The 22,190-nt window shown below is 43.6% G+C and overlaps 1 protein-coding gene and 1 long non-coding RNA gene across 2 annotated transcripts in view; one reads left to right on the forward strand and one right to left on the reverse strand.

The window, feature by feature from the left end:
- Positions 1–6,929, reverse strand: part of CTTNBP2 (cortactin binding protein 2) — a 97,929-nt gene extending 91,000 nt beyond the window's left edge. Inside the window, exon 1 of the mRNA XM_072146968.1 lies at positions 6,815–6,929. The gene's annotated coding sequence lies outside the window, so the exon portion shown is untranslated. The remainder of the gene's footprint in view (positions 1–6,814) is intronic.
- Positions 6,930–8,373: 1,444 nt separating this feature from the next.
- Positions 8,374–20,584, forward strand: LOC140129058 (uncharacterized). Its single transcript, XR_011855281.1, has 3 exons — positions 8,374–8,672; positions 18,736–18,845; positions 19,827–20,584. It is a non-coding gene; the product is annotated as an uncharacterized lncRNA (long non-coding RNA).
- The last annotated feature ends 1,606 nt before the right edge of the window (positions 20,585–22,190 follow it).

Raw genomic sequence — 22,190 nt, forward strand, 5'->3', positions numbered from 1 at the left:
ACAGATAGAGATCTGAGCTGATGACGTGGTCCCTGCTCTCTCCACTAAGCCGACACTTCTCTGAAAAGGATTCCCTCCCGATGTCTGCTCTGGGGAACCCTAGGAGATGCAGCGACCATATATGGACAGATCTGAAGCTGATGACGTGGTCCCTGCTCTGCGCTAAGCCCGACACTTCTCTGAAAAGGATTCCCTCCCGATGTCTGTAGAAGCCATTCTGTACTGTGAGTTCAGACTTTCAAAGTATTTACTATGCGGACACAGCGCCGGGACACAGCGGGACCTGGGGGGGAAATCCGTGACAATATCATAGCTGCCCGTGACGCGGGGCAGGGGTACGAAAAACGGGAAAGTCCCGTCAAAATCGGGACGGTTGGGAGCTATGCATTAGTACATTTGGAAATATGTTGAAACCTGTTTGGATTTTGCAACATTGCGTTTGCATTGCTTCCTCCTGGGGGTGTCTACCATTTAACTTATACGTAATATTGATATTTTTTAATCCTTATTATTATTCTTGATTTGGTATTCCACCTGCATCACGTAACAAACAAAAAAATCTTTTATACTGCAGTTTGTTTAAAATGTCCAAATTAATGGCTCTTTTATAGCATAGTACCAGTACAACACACATGTCAGAACTACGTTATTACAGCACATATCTTTTTATTGATCACTTTTTTAGTCTATGCAATTCATTAACATACACATACACACACATACATTCACTTAATGAATATATATATTTTTTTCTGTATCAATTTTATAGATACAATGGGGGTCATTTACTAAGAGCCCGATTCGCGTTTTCCCGACGTGTTACCCGAATATTTCCGATTTGCGCCGATTGTACCTGAATGACCCCGGGATTTTGGTGCACGCGATCGGATTGTGGCGCATCGGCGCTGGCATACGCGCGACAGAAATCGGGGGGCGTGGCCAAACGAAAACCCGACGTATTCGGAAAAACCGCCGCATTTAAAAAAAAAATTGTGTCGCGAAAATTTCACTCACCTTCATCCTGGATAGGCCGGTGTATTTCGAGGCATTCCAGCGGACTTCAGCGCAGCAGCGCCACCTGGTGGACGGCGGAGGAACTGCTTTGATGAATCCCGGCCGGACCCGAATCCAGCGCAGAGAACGCGCCGCTGGATCGCGAACGGACCGGGTAAGTAAATCTGCCCCAATGACTTCAACATTGTAGGAATGTAATTCTATTAAGGAGATATATTGCATCTCACATCAGCACTTTGCACTTTTTTTCACATTTGGCTTTGGAACTTGTCACCTTTTGGCACAATTTTTAGCACTCGCCACTTTAGCTCATCTAGACAGTGCATGTCTTATACTATAATGTGTACTGGGACACACTCAATGGCACTTATTTACTAAGGGTCGCGCGGCCGCATTTTCGTCGGTTATCCCAACTTTTCAAGGATTGCTCCGGAGATTGTGTCGCACGCAATCGTTTTGTGATGCAATCGCGCCGGCTTTCACGTGACACAATTTGGGGGGCGTGCCATCGGACGATCTGACGGATTCGGACTACGCACAGGATTTAACATTTAAATTTGTGTCGCAAGCCAAGCACTTACATGCACCAGAAAGAAAAAGGTGAACTCCGGCGGACCTGATCGGGGAAGCAACACATGCAGGAAATCGGGTGCATGATCTTCATGAATCGCGGCAGAGTTCATCCTTGTCAGACAGTCCGGATCGGGGATTGCGCAGGGACCGGGTAAGTAAATGTGCCCCATTATGTTTGTGTTTACTATAACTTATTATTACTTATTATAACCACAACTATAATATTTACAAGCACACATACATCATGTTTATTAAGGATCTAGATCTTTTTACAATTTTTATCACAATGCACTTTATTAATTGTTGTATTATGTGTGATTACGTCTTTCTATGTGTATTGTTAATTTACAATGTATGTAAAATGCCACTGTATAATGGACATTTATTGCGTTTGGATAATAATTTTATCTGGTGGGTTTGATGCATTAAGATGCGTTTTTAATATTCATCTATATATTTCACGGCTCTGCAGCCCATTTGCTCATTATTGCTAGGTTGCCTTTACTTGTGGCCATTCCTGAAATGGCCAGATGAGTACATTTCCCCAGCACGTGCACGATTTCCAGCGGCGGGCCGGACTTCCGGTTCACAGTGACACGCACATCATGCGCGTGGCGTGTCTTCCGGGAACTTTGGTCCCGCCCCCTGGATGACTGGTGGCGCACATGACTTCTTCATGACTTGGACCCCCCTGCACTTCCCCCACAGAGTGCATTAACTTTTATTTGATGCAGCCTAAACATATAGCATGCAATACAATTCTGTCAGACACTGTGGCGCTTCCGATTTTTTTTTGTGACGCCTCTTTAGGTCCAGAATTTTGTGTTGCATCAGGTATAGTGCAAATGTGTTTCAAACACTTAATAAATAAATGTGGAAGCAGTTTGAACTGAAAAAAAGTGAAAACTGGTGCAGGGGCTGAAATAAATGTGGGTCATTGTATGTATATACCATATATCCTCGAGTGTAAGCCTAAGTATACTCAAGTAAAAGCCGAGGTACCGAATTTCAACACAAAAAACTGGGAAAACCTATTGATTCGAGTATAAGCCCAGGGTGGGAAATGCATTGGTCACAGACTACACCCAGTTTATAGCTATTCAGCCCCCTACAATATAGCCAGCTAGCATATGCCCCCCTGTATATAGCCAGCCAGCATATGTCCCCCTGTATATAGCCAGCAGCTATAACTTTTACTGACACATAAACGATAATAAACACAAAAATTTTCACAACAATACATCCCTAAAAGCTAGTACCATACTTTTTAGAGCCACCTTTGCTGCTATTACAGTATTTTGGGCAGTGTTTGTTTTTACTTATTATCTCTAGAAACTTATTGTACAAGTATTTGCTAAAAATACAATGATAAAAATTTGTCTTACACATTAGTATTATTAAAAAGGCATAACTGAATCATGTTAATTCTTAACTGTACAGTATAATCGGATTTACCAGTTAAAGATTTTGTTCTCTGATTGAATAGTGACCATTACTCAAACATTAGATCATGCATGAGCTGGGTTATATTTACTCAGTACCACGTGTCAAGGGAGTGATGGCATTGCCTCTAGTTAGGATTTGCAGGCATAGTCAAAACAAGAGGACAGTATACAGTGACAGTGACTTGGATGAGTTTTTTATTGTGTCTAGTGTTTTTCACACAATTCAGAAGATCAATGAGCTCTTCATTCTCTTTACAGTAATAAATCCTAATGTGATGTCATTGATACTGGAACAACATTTTAATATATAACTGAGCAGTATATAAAATCATTCAATTTATTAATGAAAGTATTCAATTGACCATTATTTATCTTTAGAAGATGTTTTCAATATACACAATGCAAAATACATAGGATTTCTGCCTAAAATGTAAAATTGCTGCTCTATTAGTAAATTATTGGTGTCTTACTTAAGAGAGATATTGGGGGACATTTACTGTATTAAATTACCAGAATTCCATCTTCATTTCTTATGAAGAATGTCTCTGTACAGTGGATCACATCCATTATGCATCAATTCAGTCATTTGGGGCTGTAAAAAATTTGTCCATATTAGTCATGTGATCTATGATGCTGTGAGTTAGAGCATTGCAGTGGCTCTACGATCCAAAACTTACATAATGCTGTACGTTCAGAGCAGATCCTTCTAGTTCAGACAAGTATCAGTTGGGCTACAGACCTTGTTTCCCAGATTGCTCATGACCACCTGAATTAGTCTTATGTCTATTTTGCATGTCAACAACAAGTGGGAAAGGGATGATTCTTGAGTTTAAAATTGTTGCAAATGCACCCGTGATCTTTGTTGCTGATCGCGGGTACACCCGTGCCCTTCTTTGTGTAGCGGCCACCGCTACCCCTGGTCCAGACTTACCTTTCCACGAGCCTGCATCTAAGCCGCGCACGTCCCTGCTCCCTAGGGCGTGCACGCGTACTGGCTCTTCAAGACTTAAAGGAAACCTACCACTTAGTATGGCAGGGGTAAGCTGTAAGTACCGAGCACCAGCTCAGGGTGAGCTGGTGCCGGTACTTACTTTCGTTAGTGTTAAAACCGCGGTATCGCGGTTTTAACACTTTTTAAACTTTAGGGCAGAAGACACTTCGGCGCTGCGTGCGCACGATCGTGCGCGCGCCTCCATAGGAAATAGCGGAGATGTTGCGCGCGCACGGTCGCGCGCAGCGCCGAATCCCCTTCTGCCCTAAAGTTTAAAAAGTGTTAAAACCGCGATACCGCGGTTTTAACACTAACGAAAGTAAGTACCGGCACCAGCTCACCCTGAGCTGGTGCTCGGTACTTACAGCTTACCCCTGCCATACTAAGTGGTAGGTTTCCTTTAAAGGGCCACATCCTCCTGATTGGCGCTGGTTAATCTGGCTCTACCTTATAATCAGGCACCTCCCTTCCTGCCTCGCCGGATCTTCAGCATCATTTCCAGCTAAGTGTAAGACCACCAGTGAAAGCGTGGAACGACCTGATGGCATCCCGCCGCAGCAAGTCCAACCCGCTGCGTCTCATACAAAAACCCATGATGCTATAAATAAATGAATATAGTAAAACTCAATGGCATTAGTCACAAAATTGAGCTTAAATAGTTTGATTTTATGATTCACAAACTTTTATGGCCTCTCTAAAATATGCAGAGTTACCTCCAAGATGACCACCACTGAAAACTACAAGTGCCATAATCCTTTAGTTCTCATAATCCTTTAGTTAAAGGAAACCTACCACTTGAAGTGGTAGGTGTAAGATGCATATACCGAGCAGCAGCTCAGGGTGAGGTGGTGCGGGTGCTTACTTTCATTAGTGTCCTAAACCGCTGTATGGCGGTTTAAACACTTTTTATTCTTTACAGCTGAAGGAGCGCACTTCCTATGTAGGCGCGCGCATGGTCGCGCGGCATGGTGTGCCGAAGCTTCTTTGGCTGTAAATAATAAAAAGTGTTTAAACCGCCATACAGCGGTTTAGGACACTAATGAAAGTAAGCACCCGCACCACCTCACCCTGAGCTGCTGCTCGGCATATGCATCTTACACCTACCACTTCAAGTGGTAGGTTTCCTTTAACTCCTCTTCCCTCTTATGCTCTGCTCCCAGTGATGATGTAACAGACTTTCCTGCTCCGTTACCATAGTAATTACTTGTGTAACTGCCATCACTGCACATTACCTCACTGAGATAACGTCTCTCACCACAACATGGGCCATACTGGATGCCCTGCAACCAACCAACTACAGCCAAAAAAAACCTGTGATCACATGACCTGCCCAGGCATGTGGACATGTGACCAGCTGCCATCTTCTGTCCTGTGTCTCCTCAGTGCAGAGGAAATCAACAAACTGATTAAAGGGCCAGTAGCATTTTAATTCTTCATTACAATGTCAACAGCATTTTTCTGATAAGGGGAGCAACATTTTAAATAACAACTAATTACATATTAGCTTATATTTTAAGGACTCATTTGTATACACATGCTGATTCCTGAAATAACCCTTTAATAGAAGCCCCTCTGGCTAATATATAATTAATAGCTGCCCCTTTGGTTAATATATGATTAATAGCTGCCCTTTGGTTAATATATAATTAATAGAACCCCCCTCCCTTGATTAACATGTATTTAATACGCCCCCACTCTGGTTTGTGATTTTGTTCCGAAGTACCCTCCCAGTTTTCACTAGGATTGCTGTTTTATCCCTTATACCTCACCTGACTTGACAACATTCTTATACAGTTTGCTACATTAAAAACTTACAGCTATACACCAAGTAAATGTGTTTTTATATTTGCATTTTAGCAAGTCTGTCTTTTCAGTAACACAGTAACATGGATTGATATTAAATCTTTCTATGCCCCTGGCATGAATGATAAATGATAAAATGATAAATATTCAGTTTCTTTATTACATCCAATGTGAAATGCATTCATTGGGGGGAATTTATGATTGTTTTTTCTGCCTATGTTTGCCATCGTTATGGCGCAAATGTGGTACAAATGCTGTTTCACAACTTTCAATGTGCAAAGTCAATTGCACGATTTGCAATTTGGCGCAATTTTTTTGTTTAGGTGTATGTTTTGGTGCAAAATCACTCCAGTCACCCGCTGGTATACAAATAGGACAGAAACCACTACCAAATGTATCAAGGGACGTGTGTGCCAAAAAGAAGACCATTTTTCGAAAAAAAAAATACAACAACAAACATAGGGGGATATTTATCATACGCTGATGCTCGTGCGTCAGCGTATGATAGCCCCTCCACTGCAAATTCGCAGCCCGATACATCAAGAGGCTTCTGCCTTTTGATGGCGTGAAGGTGGCGGATTGGGGAAAATAATCGCAAAAGCTAGCAATAAGCTTGCATTTGCGATTATTTCAGGGCCTCTGCGCCACTGGCGGTGCACAGAGGTCCTGATAAATATCCCCCATAGACTCACTTGATGAACTCCGCTAAAACAAAAATGCAATTGAACATAGACAACAAAGTGAAAGACAAATTGTAATGATAAATCCCCCCCCCTTGAGTTTTTGCCAAACATATTTGGAAATGCTCAGATCTTGTTCATTCCACATTGTTGGTTTACTCCGCAGTCTTTAAAGCCTTATGGAGCAGTTAAACACAAATGTGCACGTGTCCCTGCCAGTGAGAACAGTATGAACATGAATCTATTTATCAGCATGCACAATTTGCAAGGAGATCTCAAGTATAAAAATAGTAATTGAAAATACTTACTATCGTACTGCATTGCTAACTAGGTCAAAGTGCAGATTAAGTGCATGCTGTATGGTATAGCAAGAATCCATCAGATGGTATTCATTCTGACAATGAGTCCTGAGCCAATTACCAGAGGATAAACCTGATTTCTTTCTCTCTCCCTGGAAATCCACCATGTGAATTTGGGCCTTTTGCAAAATGTCAGTGATACAGTGCACCAGTTGCTAGGCAACACATAAAGAGCAAATGATATGGTATTAATTAGGGCTCTTTTGGAACGATCATGTTTGTAAATAATTATGGGAATAAAGTATAGAACAAGATATAATGAGCATTTCACTAATACCATGGCTATAATGTGTATAACTTCTTATGGAGAATAAATATTCTCCATAAATTAAAATGTTTTTGTTTTAGTTTAGGTTCAAATTGTGTTTCATAAAATGTAATATTTTTGTTATATTATAATTGTGTTATTTATTAATTTTAATATTGTGTACATATTTGTGTATTTATGTATTTAGAGAGTGTTAACAAGTGACTTAATGATGATATTCTCAACTATGTTATTTGTATGTACAGCACAGTGGGACACATAACTGTAAACTAAAGCTTAGAACTTCTTTGTTCCAGAAAATTGTGCCACTGTTGCCTGTAGGCTATATTGGGTATTGCAGCTCAGTTCTGTCCAAGAATATTTTTAGAACAAAGAAGCAATTTATTCCTAATTTAACCCTCTAACCATTTTGAGCTTTGACACTGCACTAAAAGCCAAGCTTATAGAATAGAATGGTTGCAATAATCTTCTAAATTGACTTTGATCGCTGAACTTATTATATCTGAAGCAGGGGCGTAACTTGAAGCTGATGAGCCCCAGTGCAAAGTCCATGCCTGTAAAGTATGGTTTAAAGTCCTAGTCTTCTCATACGAGAAAGTGACTTCTTATGGCCCCCCTAAGACTCTTGGGCCTAGTAGTGTCGCACTTTCGACACCCCCTCAAGTTATGCCCCTGGAGAAGCAAATGATTCATGAAAATGATAGTTGGGCATATTGCTCAAATGAGCTAAACTCTCTGAATGTGTTACAGTTTTATTCATTTTATTGAATATGGATTGTGCTGCCGGACGTTCCTCAGGGTCTGTAAACTTTCTGACAGGAAAGCTGCCTCTTCTCTTTCTTTCTGCACACAGGGGGGCACTAGTTCTGTACAAGGGGCTACTTTATTGAGTAATGGCCTAAAGGGGCAATTATACTCAGTGGGGGAACCAATAACAGAACTGGTCTAAAAGTAAAATATTCCCTCTATTATTTTATGTGTTTTTTTTGTTTCTTGTAGACACTTCTAGAGCATTTATGTACTTAATGAGGCGGCTGGTAGGGGGTATGTCAGATTCTGGTTAGCAAAGAATAAAACTGAATCATAATAATTTAATTTTTTATTTTTATAAGGTGGGGAGTAGTGGGACGGGGGGGGGGGGGGGGGGGGGTAGACAGAGACGGCTTCCTCTTGAGGTGTGGTGCCTCCGGGGGGTAATTTTGCCAGCAGGAGATTCACTGCCATTTTGTTGTTAGAAGTCATGGAGCTGTTACGGGAACTGTTGTAGCTATTTTTTTCCCTAGATCGTCCCGCTGGCGCCCTAGCTCAATTTCTTCCATTGAATGAGACTTAAGGTAACACATCTATCATTGATTACTGTCAGACCAACCTTTATGGAGACCCTGATGCTTTTATCTTTTGCCAGGATGGTGGGACTGACGGTTCATTTACTCCATTGCTTTAGGAGTACAGCAGCATAAGAGGAATCTGATGAACCTGCAGTAGATATCAGCAGGCAGGATTGTGTCAGAGACTGATGAGTCTACTTCATCTCATAAGGTAAAAGTAAAGAGTATTTTACAAAGTCATGTACTTACCTAGATGGTCTTCTGTCCTCTACAGTGCTTTGCTGAAGAAAGATAAAAAATTATTAGTATTGATGTCAGTGATGCAAAATTAAAGGTGTGAAAATTTCAAGAAGAGCCTTAAAATACAAAATCCAACTATATATATTTAGTTTTTTTTTTTGCATAGGGACAGTGATCACTATTTTGAAAAAATAAGTAGATAAATGATCTTCATGTTTAGGGTTAAAGGTTAATATGGGTTATGGGTAGGGGCAGAGGTCAATGATTAAGAGTATGTAACCCCCATTGTGGACTTCATTAATGTGAATTTGGTCCTGTTTATTCCTCATACTTAGGCTGCATGCACACTGCCGTGAGCCTGCCGCACTGTAGCACGGCGGGCACACGGCAGCGCGGGGAGAGGAGGAGGTGAGCGCAGCTCACCCCCGCCCCTCTCCATAGCGATGTATGGCCGCGGCGCCGTAATACAGGAAAAGATAGGACATGTTCTATCTTTTCCCAGGCTACGGAGCGGTACGGTGCTGCACGTGTGCTGCACCCTACCGCTCCCGTAGGGCGCCGCAAGCCCATAGAAGTGTATGGGGGACGTATATCGGCCGCATATACGTCGGCCGTATATACGTCCCCCATACTGTAGTGTGAATGCAGCCTTACTGTAGAGACTCCTCGCTCACCCAGGCCTCAATCACTTCCAGTCCTCAAGGTCTACAAACACTAAGATTAATACAAAAAACTAAAATCTATGATGATGACTGTATACACTCACTGGCCACTTTATTAGGTACACCTGTCCAACTGCTCGTTAACACTTAATTTCTAATCAGCCAATCACATGGCGGCAACTCAGTGCATTTAGGCATGTAGACATGGTCAAGACAATCTCCTGCAGTTCAAACCGAGCATCAGTATGGGAAAGAAAGGTGATTTGAGTGCCTTTGAACATGGCATGGTTGTTGGTGCCAGAAGGGCTGGTCTGAGTATTTCAGAAACTGCTGATCTACTGGGATTTTCACGCACAACCATCTCTAGGGTTTACAGAGAATGGTCCGAAAAAGAAAAAACATCCAGTGAGCGGCAGTTCTGTGGGCGGAAATGCCTTGTTGATGCCAGAGGTCAGAGGAGAATGGGCAGACTGGTTCGAGCTGATAGAAAGGCAACAGTGACTCAAATCGCCACCCGTTACAACCAAGGTAGGCAGGAGAGCATCTCTGAACGCACAGTACGTCGAACTTTGAGGCAGATGGGCTACAGCAGCAGAAGACCACACCGGGTGCCACTCCTTTCAGCTAAGAACAGGAAACTGAGGCTACAATTTGCCCAAGCTCATCGAAATTGGACAGTAGAAGATTGGAAAAACGTTGCCTGGTCTGATGAGTCTCGATTTCTGCTGCGACATTCGGATGGTAGGGTCAAAATTTGGCGTCAACAACATGAAAGCATGGATCCATCCTGCCTTGTATCAACGGTTCAGGCTGGTGGCGGTGGTGTCATGGTGTGGGGAATATTTTCTTGGCACTCTTTGGGCCCCTGGGTACCAATTGAGCATCGTTGCAACGCCACAGCCTACCTGAGTATTGTTGCTGACCATGTCCATCCCTTTATGACCAAAATGTACCCAACATCTGATGGCTACTTTCAGCAGGATAATGCGCCATGTCATAAAGCTGGAATCATCTCAGACTGGTTTCTTGAACATGACAATGAGTTCCCTGTACTCAAATGGCCTCCACAGTCACCAGATCTCAATCCAATAGAGCATCTTTGGGATGTGGTGGAACGGGAGATTCGCATCATGGATGTGCAGCCGGCAAATCTGCGGCAACTGTGTGATGCCATCATGTCAATATGGGCCAAAATCTATGAGGAATGCTTCCAGCACCTTGTTGAATCTATGCCACGAAGAATTGAGGCAGTTCTGAAGGCAAAGGGGGTCCAACCCGTTACTAGCATGGTGTACCTAATAAAGTGGCCGGTGAGTGTATATTCATAATGTCTGTGTGTAGTCAGCTGATTGTATTTGCACTCTACATTTACCTTCTAGGACTCTCTGTGATGTTGTTCTCATCCACATATATTTCCTCCACATTCTGATCTTTTACCTTCTCCTCCTGATCTTCCAGATGTTCCAACCCATCCTCCACATCAGGGCTGGAGAAAGGTTGGTGGTGGCCCCTGGGCGCAAAATACGGTGGGGGTCCCCATTGAATGTAGTCCACACAGGGAACAGCAATCGCTATATACCGACCCCAGCAATAACCATATACAACCTCCCCAGTAATCACTGTAATCAGCCCCAAGTAATCACTATATACAGCTCCCCAAGCAACCACTATATACAGCTCCCCCAGCAACCACTATACACAGCTCCCCCAGCAATCACTGTATACAGCTCCCCCAGCAATCACTGTATACAGCTCCCCCAGCAATCACTATATACTACTCCCCCAGCAACTACTATATATATACAGCTCCCCCAGCAACCACTGTATACAGCTCCCCCAGCAATCCCTGTATACAACTCCTCCATCAATCACTGCATACAACTCCCACAGCAATCACTATATACAGCTCCCACAGCAATCACTGTATACAGCTCCTACAGCAATCACTGTATACAGTTCCCCCAGCAATCACTGTATACAGCTCCCCCAGCAATCACTATATACCAGTGGTGGCGAACCTATGGCACGGGTGCCAGAGGTGGCACTCAAAACCCTTTCTGTGGGCACCCAGGCCTTCAGCCCAAAACAGAGTTTGCCAGCTAGGACTCAAGGCTTTCCGCTGTGATCCAATACAGCCAGGACATGCCATGCTCAGTGCTATTTTAAAGCAACATCCTTGGCTGCCAGGACTACATGAGAAGCGAGAAGGTGTGGATAGAGATGCATTGTCATTGGAGCTCCTGCTCTGGGTACCCTGATTAATCCTCTTGAGGGGACCCTGGAGGGAAGCTACAATCCAAATTTCTCCATTATCATTGTATTGGTGAACTCAGGACGCCAATTCGATTAAAAGCTGTGAGGGATCAATAAGTTACTGCTTAAATTGTGATGTTGGCACTTTGCAACACATAAGTGGGTTTTGGTTGTAGCTTGGGCACTCTGTCTCCAAAAGGTTTGCCATCACTGCTATATACAGTTCCCCCAGCAATCACTATATACAGCTCCCCCAGCAATCACTGTATACAGCTCCCCCAGCAATCACTATATACAGCTCCCCCAGCAATCACTATATACAGCTCCCACAGCAACCACTGTATACAGCTCCTACAGCAATCCCTGTATACAGCTCCTCCAGCAATCACTGCATACAGCTCCCACAGCAGTCACTGTATACAGCTCCCACAGCAATCACTGTATACAGCTCCTACAGCAATCACTGTATACAGTTCCCCCAGCAATCACTATATACAGCTCCCCAGCAATCACTGTATACAGCTCTAACAGCAATCACTGTATACAGCTCCCCCAGCAATCACTATATACAGCTCCCCCAGCATTTACTGTATACAGCTCCCCCAGCAATCACATATACAGCTCCCCCAGCAATCACTGTATACAGCTCCCCCAGCAATCACTATATACAGCTCCCCCAGCAATCACTGTATACAGCTCCCCCAGCAATCACTATATACAGCTCCCCCAGCAATCACTATATACAGCTCCCCCAGCAATCACTGTAAACAGTTCACCCAGGAATCATTATATACAGACCCTAGTAATAAATATAGACAGCCCCCTATAATAACTATATACAGTCCCCCTATAATAACTATATACATTCACCCTATAATAACAACATACAGTCCCCCTATAACTACACACAGCCCCCTATAACTACATACAGCCCCCTATAATAAATATATCCAATCCCCCTATCATAACTATATACAGTCCTAGGTAAAATAATAAAATTGTTCTCACCTTCCATCGTTCCCCCGATGCGCGCCGTCCTCGGTGTCAGGGTGGATGTAAACAAAGATGGTGGCGCCCTGCTACAGGCGGTGCTGTGATGTCGCAGTGCCGTGGTGTCACACACTGCCACCCACACTATGCGCCACCGCCAGACCCGATCGTCTATGGCAGAGCAGGGAACTTATTGTTCCCTAGCTCTGCCATAGACTAAAGTAAGGACACCAGCGGGATTCAGCACACCACCCGAGGCCAAATAAACTGTTTGAGAATTGCCTGCATTTGGTGGGGGCCCCTTGGGGGGGCAAAGTGGTGGTGGGGCCCCTTATGATCCGGCCCTGCTCCACATCCTCCTCCTCCACTTCTAGGTCTTTCCCTTCCACATCCTCCTCTGCTCTCTGATGGTCTACTTCCTCCTCCTTCTCCACTTTCAGGTCTTTCCATGCCTACTCCTTCTCTTCTTCAGATTCATCTCACTGCTCGCTATATGACACAGAATAGAAATTAAATCTCTATTATAAATCAGTGTTATATTCAGGGAGCAGATAATATGGAGACTGATGGGAAGGGATTGTAGGACACTTATTCTAGATTATCCTACACTCACCGGCCACTTTATTAGATACACCTGTCCAACTGCTTGTTAACACTTAATTTCTAATCAGCCAATCACATGGCGGCAACTCAGTGCATTTAGGCATGTACACATGGTCAAGATAATCTCCTGCAGTTCAAACCGAGCATCAGTATGGGGAAGAAAGGTGATTTGAGTGCCATTGAACGTGGCATGGTTGTTGGTGCCAGAAGGGCTGGTCTGAGTATTTCAGAAACTGTTGATCTACTGGGATTTTCACACACAACGATCTCTAGGGTTTACAGAGAATGGTCCAAAAAAGAAAAAACATCCAGTGAGCGGCAGTTCTGTGGGCGGAAATGCCTTGTTGATGCCAGAGGTCAGAGGAGAATTGGCAGACTGGTTCGAGCTGATAGAAAGGCAACAGTGACTTAAATCGCCACTCGTTACAACCAAGGTAGGCAGAAGAGCCACACCAGGTGCCACTCCTTTCAGCTAAGAACAGGAAACTGAGGCTACAATTTGCACAAGCTCATTGAAATTGGACAGTAGAAGATTGGAAAAACGTTGCCTGGTCTGATGAGTGTCGATTTCTGCTGCGACATTCGGATGGTAGGGTCAGAATTTGGCATCAACAACATGAAAGCATGGATCCATCCTGCCTTGTATCAACGGTTCAGGCTGGTGGTGGTGTCATGGTGTGGGGAATATTTTCTTGGCACTCTTTGGGCCCCTTGGTACCAATTAAGCATTGTTGCAACGCCCCAGCCTACCTGAGTATTGTTGCTGACCATGTCCATCTCTTTATGACCACAATGTAACATCTGATGGCTACTTTCAGCAGGATAATGCGCCATGTCATAAAGCTGGAATCATCTCAGACTGGTTTCTTGAACATGACAGTGGGGCAGATTTACTTAACCGGTCCATTCGCGATCCAGCGGCGCGTTCTGTGCCGGATTCGGGTCCGGCCGGGATTCATTAAGGTAGTTCCTCCGCGGTCCACCAGGTGGTGCTGCTGTGCTGAAAAGCATCAGAACGCGCTGGAGCTCTCGGAGCCGGGCTGAGTGAAGGTAAGTGCAGGCTCCGCAACAGATTTTTGTTTTTTAAATGCAGTGGTTTTTCCGAATCCGTCAGGTTTTCGTTCGGCCACGCCCCCAAATTTCCGTTGTGTGCATGCCAGCGCCGATGCGCCACAATCCGATCGTGTGAGCCAAAATCCCGGGGCAATTCAGGGGAAATCGCCGCAAATCTTCCGATACGGCGTAACACGTCGGGAAAACGCGAATCGGGCCCTTAGTAAATGACCCCCAATGAGTTCACTGTAGTCAAATGGCCTCCACAGTCACCAGATCTCAATCCAATAGAGCATCTTTGGAATGTGGTGGAACGGGAGATTCGCATCATGGATGTGCAGCCGACAAGTCTGCGGCAACTGTGTGATGCCATCTTGTCAATATGGACCAAAATCTATGAGGAATGCTTCCAGCACCTTGTTGAATCTATGCCACGAAGAATTGAGGCAGTTCTGAAGGCAAAAGGGGGTGCAACCCGTTACTAGCATGGTGTACCTAATAAAGTGGCCGGTGAGTGTATAACTTAAAGGAAGTACATATCCCCCCCCCCCCCATATACCCTTTATGTCCTTCATATACCCGTCATGTTCTCCATATAACCCATATGCACCCCATATACCCCTCATGTCTTCTATATACCTCTCATGTCTCCCATATACCCCTCATGTTCCCCATATACATGTTATGCCCCTATGCCCACCATATACCCCTATGTCCCCCATATACCCCTTATGCCTCACATATACCCTTCTATGTATCTCTAATGTCCCTCAATTACTTACCCCTCTTCATTATCCCCTTGGTTATAAGGTCATAGCTATAGCATAATAGGATTGTATAATTGCCGTGTTGGGGAGCCCAATGCCCTGACACTCTGGCACCACCGTCTGTTAGGAGAATGTGATGGGACACATGATATATACAGATCAGGATATTAATAGACATGATACAATGTGATGTCGTTATACATGACCACAGAGGCAACCAATCGGATCACTTATGTATAAGACCACTACCCTGTTTCCCCTAAAATAAGACATCCCCCGAAAGTAAGACCTAGTACAAGTTTGTTCAGGCTTAGAAATATAAGGCCTCCCCTGAAAATAAGACCTAGCGGCCGCCATTGCAGCGGCTCCCCCCACGTCACACACTAGTATTAGGAAATCTTTTAGATGTTGCAGAAGGTTGTGACATGGGGATATGAAGGATAAGAAGGGTCATTTACGGAAATAATTTTTACTAAATATGAGAGATTGGGGGCAATGATTCTAATAGAAATGGAGCCAAAAGAAATACAGCATGAAATTCAGAGTTTGGAGAGTTATAAGGATGTAAGAGAAGTTGATTTTTTTTTGTTCAACGATAAATGTAAATTCTTGTTCATGGAAAAATAAGACATCCCCTGAAAATAAGACCTAGTGCCTCTTTAGGAGCAAAATTTTATATAAGACACTGTCTTATTTTCGGGGAAACAGGGTATGTCCTTGGCCTCCCGATTCCTCTACACAATGAGCAGATTGATCAAAGCTACAGGAAAGTGAATGTGGAGTCCACCATTAGTCTAAAGCCGACTGGACAGTGTAAAATGTGATCTGATTGGTTGCTACGGGCAACTGCGTCATTTCTATATTTGTTTCTTTCTAGGTGAATCAGTAAAATAAATGGTGGAGATTTATAAGGGCCTGTTGGACAGTTTTCTTGCATACAAGCCCTGAAATAATCTCAATTATTACCGGACCCCCAGTAGTTAGGATTATTTCCCCCTATCAATCACTCAAGATTATTTTCTCCACTTGAGTTTATGATAAATCCCCCCCCAATGACTTTTCTCATCATATACTGTAAACCTGTGCACTGATAACTTAACTCATCTCTAAATTCTCTTCCTCCTCTTCATCCTCAATGTTTGTCTGACTATCCTCCTCCATCACCTCCTCAATCTCTTGCTAGATGTTATCCTCCATTTCCTCCATCACCTCCTCCATTAAACCTTCCACCCAGATGTTAAAAACCTCCTCCACCATCACCTTCTCCCTCTTCTCCATCTCTTCATTGTCCTCCATCCTATAAGTAAATAAGACAATGAGTGTCCAGGACATTCTGTATGATTTCTACAGATGGAGACATGATAGACATCAGACATAAGTGGACAAGAGAAGAAAAGTCACATGAACTAAGCTTTTGATCTCACCCCCAAACCTGAAGACCTCAAGATTCCCTCTTTAATACTTAAAGATACCTGTACTAGATCCCAATCTATAGCAATCTCTAAGGACCTCCACATGTCCCACACCTCCCAAGACACCCTCAGTATTAACTCAGTGGTACCAATAGTCCACATGCAACTGCCTCCAACTTCTAGTACACTAGTTCCCAATTTACAACTTCCCTGTATAACAGTCCCAGTTCTGTTATACAAGGCCAGTCACATCCCGACCAGAAGCCATCATCTATAACTTATTCCTATAATGATGTCTCCCCCCCCCCCACATGGCTCCCTGTGGTTGCCATGGTAACCTGGGTCTTCGTTTGACCTGAGGCTATCTGGCTTCTGCAGATTCGTTACAATGAGCCAGTGGCTACAAAAATGCCATATATTGCAATACAGAAGTATTGCAATATATTGTAGGAACGATCTGACCATCTAATGTTAATGTACCCTAGATGGTCTAAGAATTAGTGAAAAAAAAAAAGTTAAAAAAATAAAAAGAATTAATAAAATATTAAAAATTCAAATCACCCCTCTTTCCCTAGAACTGATATAAAACATAATAAACAGTAAAAATCACAGACACATTAGGTATCGCCACGTCCCACGTCTATGAAAATATAAAAACGGTTATGGCCGGCGGTGACCTCCGAGATGGGAAATGGCGCCTAAATGTCCGAAATGCGACTTTTACACCTTTTTACATCACATAAAAAATGGAATAAAAAATTATCAAAATGTTGCACAGACCTCAAAATGGTAGCATTGCAAACGTCGGCTCATTTCGCAAAAAATGACCTCTCACACATCTCCGTGCGCCAAAGTATGAAAAAGTTATTAGCTTCAGAAGATGGCAAAATTTTTTTTAACTTTTTTGTACACATTCGTTTAATTTTTGAAAATGTATTAAAACACAATAAAACCTATATAAATTTGGTATCACCGCGATCGCACCAAACCAAAGAATAAAGCTGAGCTGTTATTTTGAGTGCACAGTCAAAGTCGTAAAAACTGAGCCCACAAGAACGTGATGCACGTTTTTTTAAAATTTTTTCCACATTTGGAATTTTTTTTCAGCTTAGCAGTACACTGCATGTTAAAATAAATATCATTACTGGAAAGTAAAATTTGTTACGCACAAATTAAGCCCTCACACAGGTCTGTACATGTAAAAATGAAAAAGTTATGGATTTTTGAAGGTGGAGAGCGAGAAATGAGCGAAAAAACCCTGCGTCCTTAAGGGGTTAAAATAAAAGTCTATCTATAATGGAAGGAGTTGAAGAATTTTATACAGTTTGTGTATACAGTTTATCACTGCTAAATATGGGCTAGCACTAGGAGCTGCTTACTTTAGTAAGCAGTTCCTAGTGCCTTTTTTTATAGGTGACAGGTCCTCTTTAAATTTGAGTTTGCTGGTGAAAGAATAGGACACAGAGAAATCCATTGATCCCACATATTATGGGACTGTTTCTACAGGTAATTTGTCTATTTTGCCTATAGGTCTTGGAGGACGCCTGAGGATGGGGGTCATTTCTGCTTACAATTTCTGAACATTAGAAATTTAAATGATAGAAGGATATGACCTATAACAGCCCAATGTCAATCACCTACCTCTAAATCCAGCAAGATCTTGTCATGTATCAGTAGTGGTCTGGACACTTGGGATAGGGATGTAATATTACCACTGTACAGGGAAGTGGTTCTGCCTCACCTGGAATATGCTGTCCAGTTCTGGGCACCGGTCCATAAAAAGAATACCCTGGAGCTGGAGAGGGTTCAACGAACAGCCACAAAAGTGATAAGGGGGTACGAAGGGTCTCAGTTATGTTGAAAGATTAAAACAACTAGATATATTAAGTCTGGAAAAGAGACAACTTCGAGGGGTCATGATTAATTTATATAATTATATGAATGGTCCATACAAAAAATATAGTGGAAAGTTGTTCCAGGTTAAATCAAGTAAAAAGACAAGGTGGCGATGTCTCCATCTGGAGAAAACCAGGTTTAATCACCAGAGGCGACAGGGCTTTTTTACTATGAGAATTGTCAGTCTGTGGAATAGCCTGCCTCAGGATCTGGTAACAGCAGGGACAGCAGAGAGCTTCAAGAAGGGTCTAGATGCCTTTTTACACCTAAATAACATAGAATTGTTTCCCCTAAATCCCTTCCTCATCCAATCCCTTCCCTTCCCTAGTTGAACTTGATGAACATGTTGTTTTTCAACCGAATAAACGATGTAACTATTATTTTCTTATGTTCAACAGGAATCAGAAGGGTGTCAGTTTGGGGCTGCTCCAAAGTGAGTGATCAGTGAGCCCTCTAAATGCCAATATATCCAACAAAGCCTGGGAATATTGGTGTAAGGTTCCATCTGGTAAGAACTTCTATCACATTGGGGCAGACTGATGCCCTTGGTGACCAATAACAAGCCTTTTGCCAATCCACTGACGGAATATCTACAGATTACTGACGAGTGGACACATTAATATTTGGGTTCGACCCGAATTTTAAAAACTTGTTCTAAAATCTCCACCAGTAACTGATTAACAACTACTGGCAAAGTCAATAGCGGCATTTAAATTACCACTGCTGTGGCAGAATTGTGCTTGGAAATGCATTTTAAGCACATCCAGAATAACTTCTTCCTAGAACGAAGATGTCTTTATACCTGAATGCCTTTGTTCGGTAAGTAGCGTCATGTTTTGCTGCGTTAAAAAAATACCACTTGTTGCTATTTACTGGATGCCAGTGTTTAGGTCTAGACACATCTGTGTTCAGGGAGGAGATATTCCCGGATGCACTTGAAATGTGTTTCAAATCGCAATTCAGTCGAATTTTGTGAATATGTCTTAGGCTACTTTCCCACCAACCTATGCTCGCTCAGCCTCAGCATGTCCTAAAAATGTGCATGTAACATTCCCATGTAGCAGTAGGTGGGCCCCCAGAATCTATTTCACTGGTGGGCCCTGGGTCACCTAGTCCTTCCCTGACTCCCAGGTAGTGAATTGACCTTTCCTTCCAACAGTTATTATAGTGAAACATATTATTAGTGGCAGCAGGAACAGGGCACAATTTAGAGGCTTCACAATCAAAAGATGAAGAGATCTCTTACCTGAAAGAGACGGAACTGATAATATTGTTATGACAAGTAAATATCTTTTTTTATTAAATTTGCTGAGTACATACTCATACATAGACATAAACAGTGAGTGCAAAAGATGGGACCCCAGGGGGGTTGTGGGGGAAGGCAGAGCAGGGCTACCAATGGCACCTGCCTCCTCTGAAAATAATTAATTGCATGTGTGTCTTTAAGATGCAGATATGGTTCTGATCTGAAAGTATCTTTTTATTGCAGAAACTGCTAAATATGTTCAGGAAGCAACATTGCAAAAAAAAAAAGAATCTTGCAGCTCACCTCTCCATGGTTTTAAAGTCCCGGCTAAAGTTTTTGGGTTTGTGGAGTCAGATTAGCGTGTGCTCCAGCACACATGAGAGTGCACAAGCAAACCTGTTTGAACTGCAGGTATTGTCATCACGGACTTTGAATGAAAATTTGGAGATTGCGGCACATTCTCTTAAAACTTGTCAAACTTTATTATGGATTCTTTAAAAACATTGCTCAAAAGTTGGACTATAGCCTACGCATTTCGAGCGTGACCTCGCTCTTAGTCATGCCCTAAAGAATTTAAATACAATAAGACATTTAGTCAATAAGACAACGGCATCTTGCAGCGTTTAGATTTTTGGCGGCCAGAAACAGAGCCAATCACAAGCCAGGAGACTCACGTGGTACACTTACATGTCGATAGCAGTGGTTGGCTGGCCTGATCAGGTGACCCCTAGACTAGCCCCTGACCGCGCTGCTCGGATCATTCTTTGTCTGGATGCCGTTAGGGAGAGAGCTGCTGCTGGTCAGGGATAGCATTAGGGTGTTCTAGTAGATTACTGTTAGGCAGGAGTGATTCTCCAAGAACCTTACTGTTAGGCAGGAGTGATTCTCCAAGAACCCAAAAGCCCTTGTTAGGGCTACATTAGCATTTTTTCAAAAGTTAAAGTGACACACTCAGTCACAGCACAAAATCCTTTTGTGTGCTGTCAGTGTAGGTTAGAAACTAGCCATAGCAATCATCTTCTGTGTATGTTGTCTGATTTCTTCTGCACGTTTTGTTCTATAAAAAAAAGCACACAAAAAAATAAAAAATAAAAAAAACAAAAAAAGAAATAAAAATTAAAAAACACACAAAAAAATTACAGTTTATTTTTCTGTTTTGTCTATATAATAGACTTTAATTATTAGAAAATGTTGAACCCGAGGGTTAGGGGTAGAGGACGAGGGCGTGGGCGTCCAATTACTGCAGGGGTCAGAGGCCGTGGTCCTGGGCGGGGTGAGACACCACCTGCTGATGAAGGAGCAGGGGAACGCCGCAGAGCTACACTCCCTAGCTTCATGTCTCAAGTTACTGGGACTCGTGGTAGAGCACTGTTGAGGCCAGAACAGTGCGAACAGGTGATGTCGTGGATTGCAGACAATGCTTCTAGCCATTTGTCCACCAGTCAGTCTTCCACGCAGTCCACCCATGTTACCCAAGTGAGCACTCCTCCAGCTCCTCAACCTCCTTCCCCCCAGTCTGCCCCCTCCCAGGAAAATTTGCCATTTGAGGCGGCATACTCTGAGGAACTGTTTTCTGGACACTTCCCAGAGTCACAAACCACTTGTCAGGTTGCTGCTGAGCTCTTTCCCGATGCCCAGATTTTCCACCAGTCGCAGTCTGTGGGTCATGATGACCTTCTTGACGTAGTGGAAGAAGTGTGTAAAGAGGTGTCGGACGATGAGGAGACACGGTTGTCTGACAGTGGTGAAGTTGTTGTCAGGGCAGGAAGTCTGAGGGGGGAGCAGACTGAGTGATCAGAGTATGATGAGGTGACAGACCCAAGCTGGGTTGATAGGTCAGGAGAACACAGTGCTTGTGAGACTGAGGCGAGTCCTATACGAGAACAGGTTGGAAGAGGCAGTGGTGGGGCCAGACGGAGAAGCAGGGCCAGAGCTGGTGCATCAGTGCCAAATGTTTCACGTAGTGAGGCTCCCATGTTGAGGGCTAGATTTTCTGAAGTCTGGAGGTTCCTTAAAGAAACACCAGAAGACTGACGGACTGTGGTGTGCAACCTGTGCCAAACCAGGATCAGCAGGACCACCACTACCAGCTTAACCACCACCAGTATGCGCAGGCATATGAATGCTAAACACCCCACTCAATGGCACCAAGGCCGTTCACTTCCAGCGCGGGTCCACCACTGCTCCTTCCCCTATGTCATTTGCTGCCTCTGCTAGTCAGCCCCCTGCTCAGGACCCTGGCAAAAACCACACCTTCGCCTCCATGATCCTCCACAGTGTCCACCAATGTCTCCATGTGCAGCGTCCAGCTCTCTATATCCCAGACGCTGGAGAGCGAGAGGAAATACAGTTGCACCCACCCACACGCCCAAGCCCTCAATGTGCAAATCTCCAAATTACTCAGCCTCGAGATGCTGCCCTATAGGCTGGTAGAGACCGAGGCCTTTCGCAAACTCATGGCGGCGGCTGCCCCTCAGTATTCGGTCCCCAGCCGCCACTACTTTTCCCGATATGCCGTCCCAACCCTGCACCAGCACGTGTCAGACAATATCATCCGTGCCCTGACCAATGCCGTTTCTGACAAGGTCCACCTAACCACGGACACGT

The sequence above is a fragment of the Engystomops pustulosus genome, chromosome 4 (assembly GCF_040894005.1).
Source record: "Engystomops pustulosus chromosome 4, aEngPut4.maternal, whole genome shotgun sequence".
NCBI classification, from domain to species: Eukaryota; Metazoa; Chordata; class Amphibia; order Anura; family Leptodactylidae; genus Engystomops; species Engystomops pustulosus.